Source organism: Periplaneta americana, chromosome 9 (assembly GCF_040183065.1).
Source record: "Periplaneta americana isolate PAMFEO1 chromosome 9, P.americana_PAMFEO1_priV1, whole genome shotgun sequence".
NCBI classification, from domain to species: Eukaryota; Metazoa; Arthropoda; class Insecta; order Blattodea; family Blattidae; genus Periplaneta; species Periplaneta americana.
This window is the reverse complement of record NC_091125.1, coordinates 80,469,093-80,477,851: the sequence shown is the minus strand read 5'-3', so window position 1 is coordinate 80,477,851 and position 8,759 is coordinate 80,469,093. Positions and strand designations below refer to the sequence as shown.

The following is an 8,759-nucleotide window of genomic DNA, read 5'->3' as shown; positions in this document are numbered from 1 at the left end:
ACGACGATACTTGGTGGTACAGAACCCCATCATTCTTCATGACAATGCAAGGAGTCACATCACTGCTGCTGTCAAGGATCTCTTGCGCTGCTAGCAATGGAAGATTCTGGAACAGCCACCGTAGTCACCCGATATGAGTCCATGCGATTACGATCTCTTCGCCAAAGTGAAAGAACCACTGTGAGGGACCCGGTACAATACTAGAGATGAACTTATCCGTACTATATGGCGGTCAATACGGAACATCAACAAACATGGACGCTCTGATGGTGTACGACGCCTTCCAAACATTTGGCAAAAGGTGATACATAAGGGGGGGGGCGACTATATTGAAGGTACGTAAATTTTGTATCCCTGCGAATAAAGCCATGTCAGAATTATCGAACTGTTGCCATTACTTTTTATCCAACCTTTTATATTGTTTCACACGAACGTTCCACATAGATACAATTCGTTCTCTCGTTCCTGAAACAAATTCATGTCAAAATATTTCGAATTCTCACACATTTCCCACAACACATTTTTGAAGTGTAGGCCTATAATGTCCACATATTTTGACTTATGCCAATAGACAAGAATGAAAGATTTTAGTGAAAGGAAATTCGTTAATCTCATAAACTAAACAATGTTTCGAGTCCATTCCTGTATATATGGGGTGTCTGTAACCTACATTGAAAGTTTTATATTACTACGCTCGTATTACATCGGCAGGGTGTGCAATGTACTTTCTAAATTACAGTAGCGTTATTCCTATATTATTTGAAAGGAAGCGAAGCAGAAGCGTGCAAAAACATAGGTAATAATATACAATAAATATAAGTTTGGCAATACTGACATATAGATGAATAAACAAGAATAACAATATTTACGGTATATTTTCATACGCTTGTATAGACCTAATTGTATGTGGCTCAGGAGGATTTATAATATACTTATCTTATCCACTTAATAGTGCACTCTGTTTAACGTATTATCACTATTATTATTATTATTATTACTATTACTAGTATTATTATTATTATTAATGGCGGTCTAGCTGTTATTCATAGCCTATTTCATTCCGGGAATTAGTCACACTTAAACCTCAGCGAATTCCATTTATTTTGTTAATTCCACTACCCTAATTCCTGTATAGATTTTACAATGACTATTTCGTTTATATGACGTCATTCCATTTTCGACCAATGAAATGTAATGAAATTTTGAATTCCGCCCAAACACAGTCAAACATCGCGATGATTTTTGCAGCTAGATTTATAGCTATCAGTTTATCGCATGGTCGTTCTTTTGTTTAGTCGGTGTCGCCAACTGTTTCCCCGTAAATTGATGAACATGAATCCATTAAGATGCATATACATGGTTAAACTGTTCTTTCAACTTTACGCATTCAAGCAATGAATGCAAGATTGATTGTTAATATTAATGAATATATTTACGCAGTGAAGACGATGTTCAAAACGTCGCACCATGTAGACACAAAATCTTCATGCATCTTAATTGAATGTACATTTTAAACTTGATCATTTCAATATTCTTTCCAGACTGCATGCATACGCGCATGGAAAACTGAACTGTGTAGATGCAGCTTTAGACCCGTTACACACTACAGCGAGAATGCGTTTGTCGAGCTATGGAAAATCCTTTCCTGTAGCACGGAGTAACGGTCGAAATAAGGCATTGCTGGCACATGGTCCCGTGCCCACAGGTAACTAACCTAATTGTAGCCTATAAAATTTTGTATTAAATAATTAATAGAAAGTCAGATGTTCCAATTTATGTAACATCAGAGCATATCAAACCCAAAGCCTTGTATATTATATACAGGATCTCTGATCAAACTGCCTTCCGTATGGCGTAATAAAATACTTGTTTTAATTATCTATACAGAGATGGCTTCACTGTTTAGCAACATATGTCTCGCTGTAGTGTGAATACATAAGCATTGCTACATAGCTGTTTCCACACGATATTAGGTAGTTCCTAGTTCTCGGTGCAGTGTGTAATGTAACGACGAAGTACCTACTAAATAAAGTGTGTAGTTCTACTTCCACATCTTCATCTTCTAATTCCATGTCCATTGTAGGACATCTGAAAAAAAATTACACTCCATCCAGATTTGATAACTGCGTTTTCACCCAGTCTTCATTTAATTAATGTACTAATGACGTTATTTGTAATTATATTATAAAATGTTTAAATTAAATTATGATTTCAGCAGATAATCAAAACGTATTTCTGTTATAATAAGAGAAAACTGCAGTACATGTAATTAACATTGTTATACCTGTATTTCGCTTTTCGCAATTGGCATTACTGAATAACATCCATGCAGTAATCGATGTTCATCTATTTCAACTTCACAATGTCTGAATAGGTTAAGTATTCGTAAATATACAATTATTAACAATTTGTGAGCGAATTTTAGGGACATATTATTTATATTTTTATTTTATTCACGAAATAGTCCTAATAAATGTCACTCGAGATCTGAGATTTCCCGATAAATCCACGAACGAAGAGAGATTACTACAGAATAATAGGAATTTCATCAAATCCCCCGTCATATTTTTGTCTACTGGGAGAGGAACGTTTAAACTACATACAGTACATGTTTCGTACCCCCATTAGAAAAGTGTCCCAACTAAAATAAAATTAATTTTGAGTTAGGTATGTCATTTGAGGTGGTTTTTATGTTCTTTATTCCTAGAAAACTGCCATAATATTTTAATAAATTTTACAATCCTATAGGCCATGTTTTAGTTTTGTATTTTATAGATTCACTTTAATGTCAAGTAGAACACTGTACTATCAAAGTTACTACAGTTTTCGACAGCGATTTACATATTATTCGGAACTTTGCAATTTAGTTGCGACAGTTTATTTTCTTCTGACTTCGTGTTGACTTCTTAAAATGTCTTTTTCCCATTTTCAGGCTCTTGTGTGTGTTATAGATAGTAGACGTTCAGCTATGAGTCAGCTTGGTGCATTATTTCGTCGAAAATATTTAGTTGAATTACCTATAGCAAAGTTTCTTTCTGAATAATTATGGGAAGCAGCAAGCACAAGTTGAAGCTGAACATTATGGAAGCAGTCCTTGCTCCTTCCAGGTCCCAAAATTCCTTAATATAATGAACGACATTTTTTTCCGAAGTGTGTTCAAAATGAGAATGATTTTAGTCATACACAGGTAATGGCAGTAATACTAAAAAGTTCACAACTTAAATTATTGTATTATTAAAGTAATTAATGGGAAAAATAATTTTTCCTGTGCATTAGAAGAATGCATGAAACATACAGTGAGAATAATGCTAGTTAGATTTCAATACATCACACATTCAATTTAAGATTTTTAGTGTAAGTATTACAGTTAGTAATAATGGAACTGAACAGAACTATGCTCCTTATCAAACACTACTGCCAGATAATTCACCTCCAAATTTAATAATCGAAGACCAAGTACTCACAACATTAATAACAAATGTGCCTTTACAGAATATACTGAATAACATACTGAACACTTGCCTCAAAATAAAGATTAAAAGCAACTTGAAAACATAGAGGAAATCAGTGTTAACGTCCAGAATGTGTGCGTGCGTGCATGTGTGTGTAGGGGGGGGGAGCTAAGGCGCGTGCCTGCCGATCCGGAGTTCGGTTCGGGCTCGGGTTTGGTGTCCTCTTGGGATGATTATCTGGTTGAGATCTTTCGAGATTATCTCCAACCGTGAGGCGAATGTCACGTAATCTGTGGCAAATCCTAGGCCTCATCTCGCCAAATACCATCTCTCTATCACCACTCCCATCGACATTAAACACCCTATTAGTTGATACGGCGTCGTTAAATAACCAAGTAAAAAGAAAGTATATACCGGACCTTATGTATGCATGTAATTTTACATGTCATGTACGGTTTGTGCATTGTGTATGTGTATACAAGTATGTGTATATGTATGTATGTATGTATGTATGTATGTATGTATGTATGTATGTATGTATGTATGTATGTGTTGTTGTACGCAAATGTTTGTAGTACAGCAGGCAAGTGCATAAAAATTATCTCAAAATACTTCTTAAGGTAAAAGACGGAATTACAGTAGCATAATATTTCGCTGACTTGACACGAAATCGAAGTGTTTAGGCCTATTTACATAAGAAACATTAAACGTCTGTTTTTAATAGATCACATATTCATTATATGAGGTCTCGCCATCCTTATTAAATATTGACACGACTACTATTATGTAGTCAATATCTGTTATCACCATTAAATCGAGAAAATTTCGTTCCGGCACCGGGAATCGAACCCGGGACCTCTCAGCTCCGCACGCTGAGGGCTCTTTCCAACTGACCTATGCCGGGACACGATCCACGGTGCCGGTCGAACTCCTCTCATTGTACTCTTTTTAATTTAGATGTTATTTACCTAATTATCTAATTCAATTATGACTGGAGTTTACTGAGGAACTTACGAAGTCAAAATTAACGCAAAACGGAATGGCGAAGACAGTTCACAACATGACAAGTATTTTTATTATTATTATTATTATTATTATTATTATTATTATTATTATTATTATTATTATTATTATTATTATTATTATTATTATTCTATTCTACTATTAATGGGAAAGGGCGAATCCTAGTGCTACGTCCATCTGACACAACTAATACGCCGACTTCCACTAAGGCGCATTCCTAATACACACCAGACAACTATGCTAAAGTTCGCTGATTATCCAGATTTCGAAGCAGGAAACTCCTGAAGATTGTTGATATATAATCTATTGAAATAATTTATAATTTCCGGTTTTCTTGAAAATATCAACAATTCATAATTTTGCTGTTAGTGTCTGTTGTTTCTCAGTCGTTCTTTCTATGACAAATGCTAAGAATATATGGAAAGATTTGTCTTGTTTCAATGACAACATCAGGTTTCGTTATTTATACTGAAATGACTTCGTACTGCAGGTAATTTTTATGAAATTTGTCCACTGTGAGGAGAAAAAATTTTGTTTGGTGGAAATCTAGGCATTAGAGTTAGGCCAATATTGAAACTGACATACGTTTCTGCCACGATGTGGTAATTATTTACAGACGCCAGATTGTTATGTATGTGGTTTTTCTGGATCTTACATCCACACGGTTCAGCATATGTTAAACCAAGAGGTATTGAGCTAATTCGATAGCAAATATTTATGAGTTGAAGGTATGTCTCCCTAGATTCATTCATTAGTCTTAAACAACAAAATCGTAAATAGAAGTCATGAGTATCTTCTATCTAAAAGGCTAACATTATGTAAATTTTCTTGTCAACTTCCAGAATATCAAATAAAGCAGAAGAAACGTAGTAGGCCTACTTTCAGAATGATTTGCAACAGCTAAGATTAATATTGATTATCACTGTGTCAACAGCAACGTCAATGAGAGGGAACAGACGTTAAACATCTGTCCCAAATTATACACATGACATTTTATTTCTACCCACTAGAAATGACCTTGGATAAGCACTATATAACACCGAGTATCAGCAGTTGAGGCACACTGGCAACCGACCACCAAGGAAACCATGGACTCCAAATTTATCTTCGTCCTCATGTGTGTCGTACTAGGGGTAAGTTCTGATTTTATTCTTTAGCATCGAGCTAATGTATTGTGCATAAGTGTTTACCGCTTACATGCAAAGTTAAAGTCGAGTAGACGCCCTAATTTTCGAGAACGAAGATTCTAACAATGATTATCTGTGATACTTATGTAAATGAAATACCACAGTCTGCTGGAAAACAAAGTTTATTGAAGTTCCCTCCTTTTCAAAACTTCTATTTTGATTAAATAAAATATCAGGGCATTCGAGAAGTAATGGCAACATAGTTACTGTTTCACACTAAATGTGTTTAGGTTACTTTTGGCATTACATACTTCAAACATAGTCCCCTACCTTGTCAGCAATAGCCTACGTTGCCAAATACTTTGGAGATGGCGGACTCCATCTGCAGCATTTTTTCTGGATATCTCTATTAATGATTGATCTAAAGCTCTTTGGCTGTCTCTATTATAAGTGAATATCTCGTTTCCTCCCATTAGAGTCAATTGTGATAGAATTTCTTTCCCATAATCTTTTAATACCCTAAAGCACTGAATTGCATTTTCCCCCCTCTTGCAACTTGTATTTTTATAATGCATCTTTGTTCATACTTACTGAACATTTTAGGGCTGTATTACTTAATAAAAATCAGAAACAATCTCTGTATTCTGAAAAAATATGGTTACTTAAAGACTTTTCATATACCACATTTATGCAAGAATCATTTCTCTATTACGTACTAAAAGACTCCAATGCTCACCACTAGGAGCGCTGATTTACAGTATTGTTGCTCTAATATCATTCATGTGACATGATAATAGTCACTAATAAGATCGTTATTTGAATCTTACTTTTAACATTAGGGAAAAAGCAATAATATTTCTGGATTCGATTATGTGGAAAACGTTCTTCGTAAGGCTGAGGCACTGCACTTCAGATACTCTTACACCTAAAAAATGAAGTGAATTTCATAATAAGTCTAGTGAACAAAAAATTACATACTCTGCACAGAACTGTCATCAAACTATAAGCGACATCTTGGCTCAATGAAACAAATTGTTTAATGCTACCGTATTACAGTATTGCCGTATTACAATATTGTATAACGGTTAAAACTCCGTGAATCTGAGGAGAAGAATTCGCAAACTTATACTGTTATTTATTTATTCTACAATAACACAATTGCAAATATTCTTTTCTGGACAATTACAATGAAACGCAATTATTATATTCTAATACGCTGCACTACCTGATTAAGTTTGTCAGACTATTTTATTTTCCGTTGTACGCACTAAAACTATGCTTTGAATAAGGTTAACGTGACGGATAAAAAAATAAAAACAGAGAGCTGGATATTAATGTGCCTGCGCCTTAATAAAAAATATGTAGCTGTTTAAATATTGCAAAAACATCATCTGGGTTAACCAATGGAATACACGTGGTGTATCAGAATCCAAGTGAACAACATGATTTATTTGGATTATACTTCGTTCCATAAAGTCTGACAGACGACATAAACATTGCCGGCAGAGAGAGGGAGAAGGATAATTGCTATTCAAGCAATGACAGAGGTCTCATTCAACGATTATCTTGAAGTACGGTACACAATTACACAATTAAATTGCAACATCTTACTTTTAATAACGTAAATTAAATAATTTTCGGTTGAATACATGCTTGCTATGATATAAAATTCTAATATGTTTCGAAGATCTACATTGTGTAGGTTTCATAAAAGCTTATATGAGTATAAAGAATTATATTCCAGAAAATAAAATGTAACATTTCAGACTGCAATTTTATAGATGCTTTACTCACACTAATAGCATTATTATTTGCAACATACAGAAATTACTGTTTTATTATATATAGTCTTTACTCTTTACGTGCTGATGATATTATAAGCCATCCTCTCTAAATAGATTTCTAAAACTCACAATAGTCCATAAATTACACGTGTAAGTTACATGGGAAAAAAATATGAAAGAAAACAACTGGTACTTCAAAAATTAAATTGATAAAATGATGACATACTTAAATAAAGAAATGTACCAAAGTAAACAAGTATTCATTTATAAATATCACTGTAATCCTACCAATGATGGGCAAAAGACTAAAGTCCTACGGAAATAGGGCACATGGCATTGTGTGCAAAGAGACTGAAAATAATATGCAAATATGAAGGAAAAACAGGGAACACAACATTTACAAATCATATTGTAGATGCACTGAAACACAAACAACGCAAAAAATATCCTATTTTTGAATCAAATTCAGTGCTCAATCTCACCTTCTCTCTCGTCTTACTGTCGTTCTTTAACAACTTCCTAATCCTTGATATACTCTAATTTTTGTTACTAAAATGATTTGTTACAGATAACAATACATTTTTTTTCAAAAACTAATTAACTTCTACTGCATTTCCATTCACTACTTGTAAATCTTATCTGAACAACAAAATTTTACACCCTCAGCATTAAATGAATTCCAATAATGTCTTTGCAATGAAAATCTTAGTTTGATTTCTCATTTGAAAAATAAAATGACATAATAATCTCATGACAGAAAGGAATAGAATTGTTTTATCTATGTTTGCAGTTCATGGCGGTGGAAGGAGGGATAATTTTGGATTTGGGAAAAATTCTGGAAAACAAGATCACCGATACGCTTGCTGAGGACATCGCCAAAGCAGCTTTTGGGAAGTAAATGTCAAGAAATTAGATGACACAACAATGAAATACTACACATTCATATTATGTCAAAATGTGTGGGCGAATTAATCTGAAATAAATTCATTTGTATAATGATTTAAGGGTACTTATTTCACAATATAATTTAATTGTTGTTGTTCAAGCATGAAAGTTAATTATCTGTATTACGTAGCATAATGTGGCCATAGTATTAAAGGGGAAAACCCTCAGGACTTCGTCACTTATACATACACAGAAACAAATATGATTTAACCAGATTATCAGAGTATTATTAAACAATTTCATGAAATTTAAATTATTCTTTACATCATCAATTTGAGCAACGTAATTTAGACCATTAACAAGTTCATTTGCACGAGGCCATTTCAAGTTTCAGAACCTGTAATTCCTGTGTTACTTCTAAAGTTATCATATCGACGCAGACTTTTGAAGGATAATAGTCACTGTTATATTATTTATAATAGTTTATT

General features: G+C 33.8%; 1 long non-coding RNA gene across 1 annotated transcript; it reads left to right on the top strand.

Moving 5' to 3' along the window:
- Positions 1–1,524: 1,524 nt before the first annotated feature.
- LOC138705667 (uncharacterized) lies at positions 1,525–8,385 on the top strand. The gene is made up of 3 exons (XR_011333719.1): positions 1,525–1,705; positions 5,486–5,608; positions 8,177–8,385. It is a non-coding gene; the product is annotated as an uncharacterized lncRNA (long non-coding RNA).
- Positions 8,386–8,759: the final 374 nt, after the last annotated feature.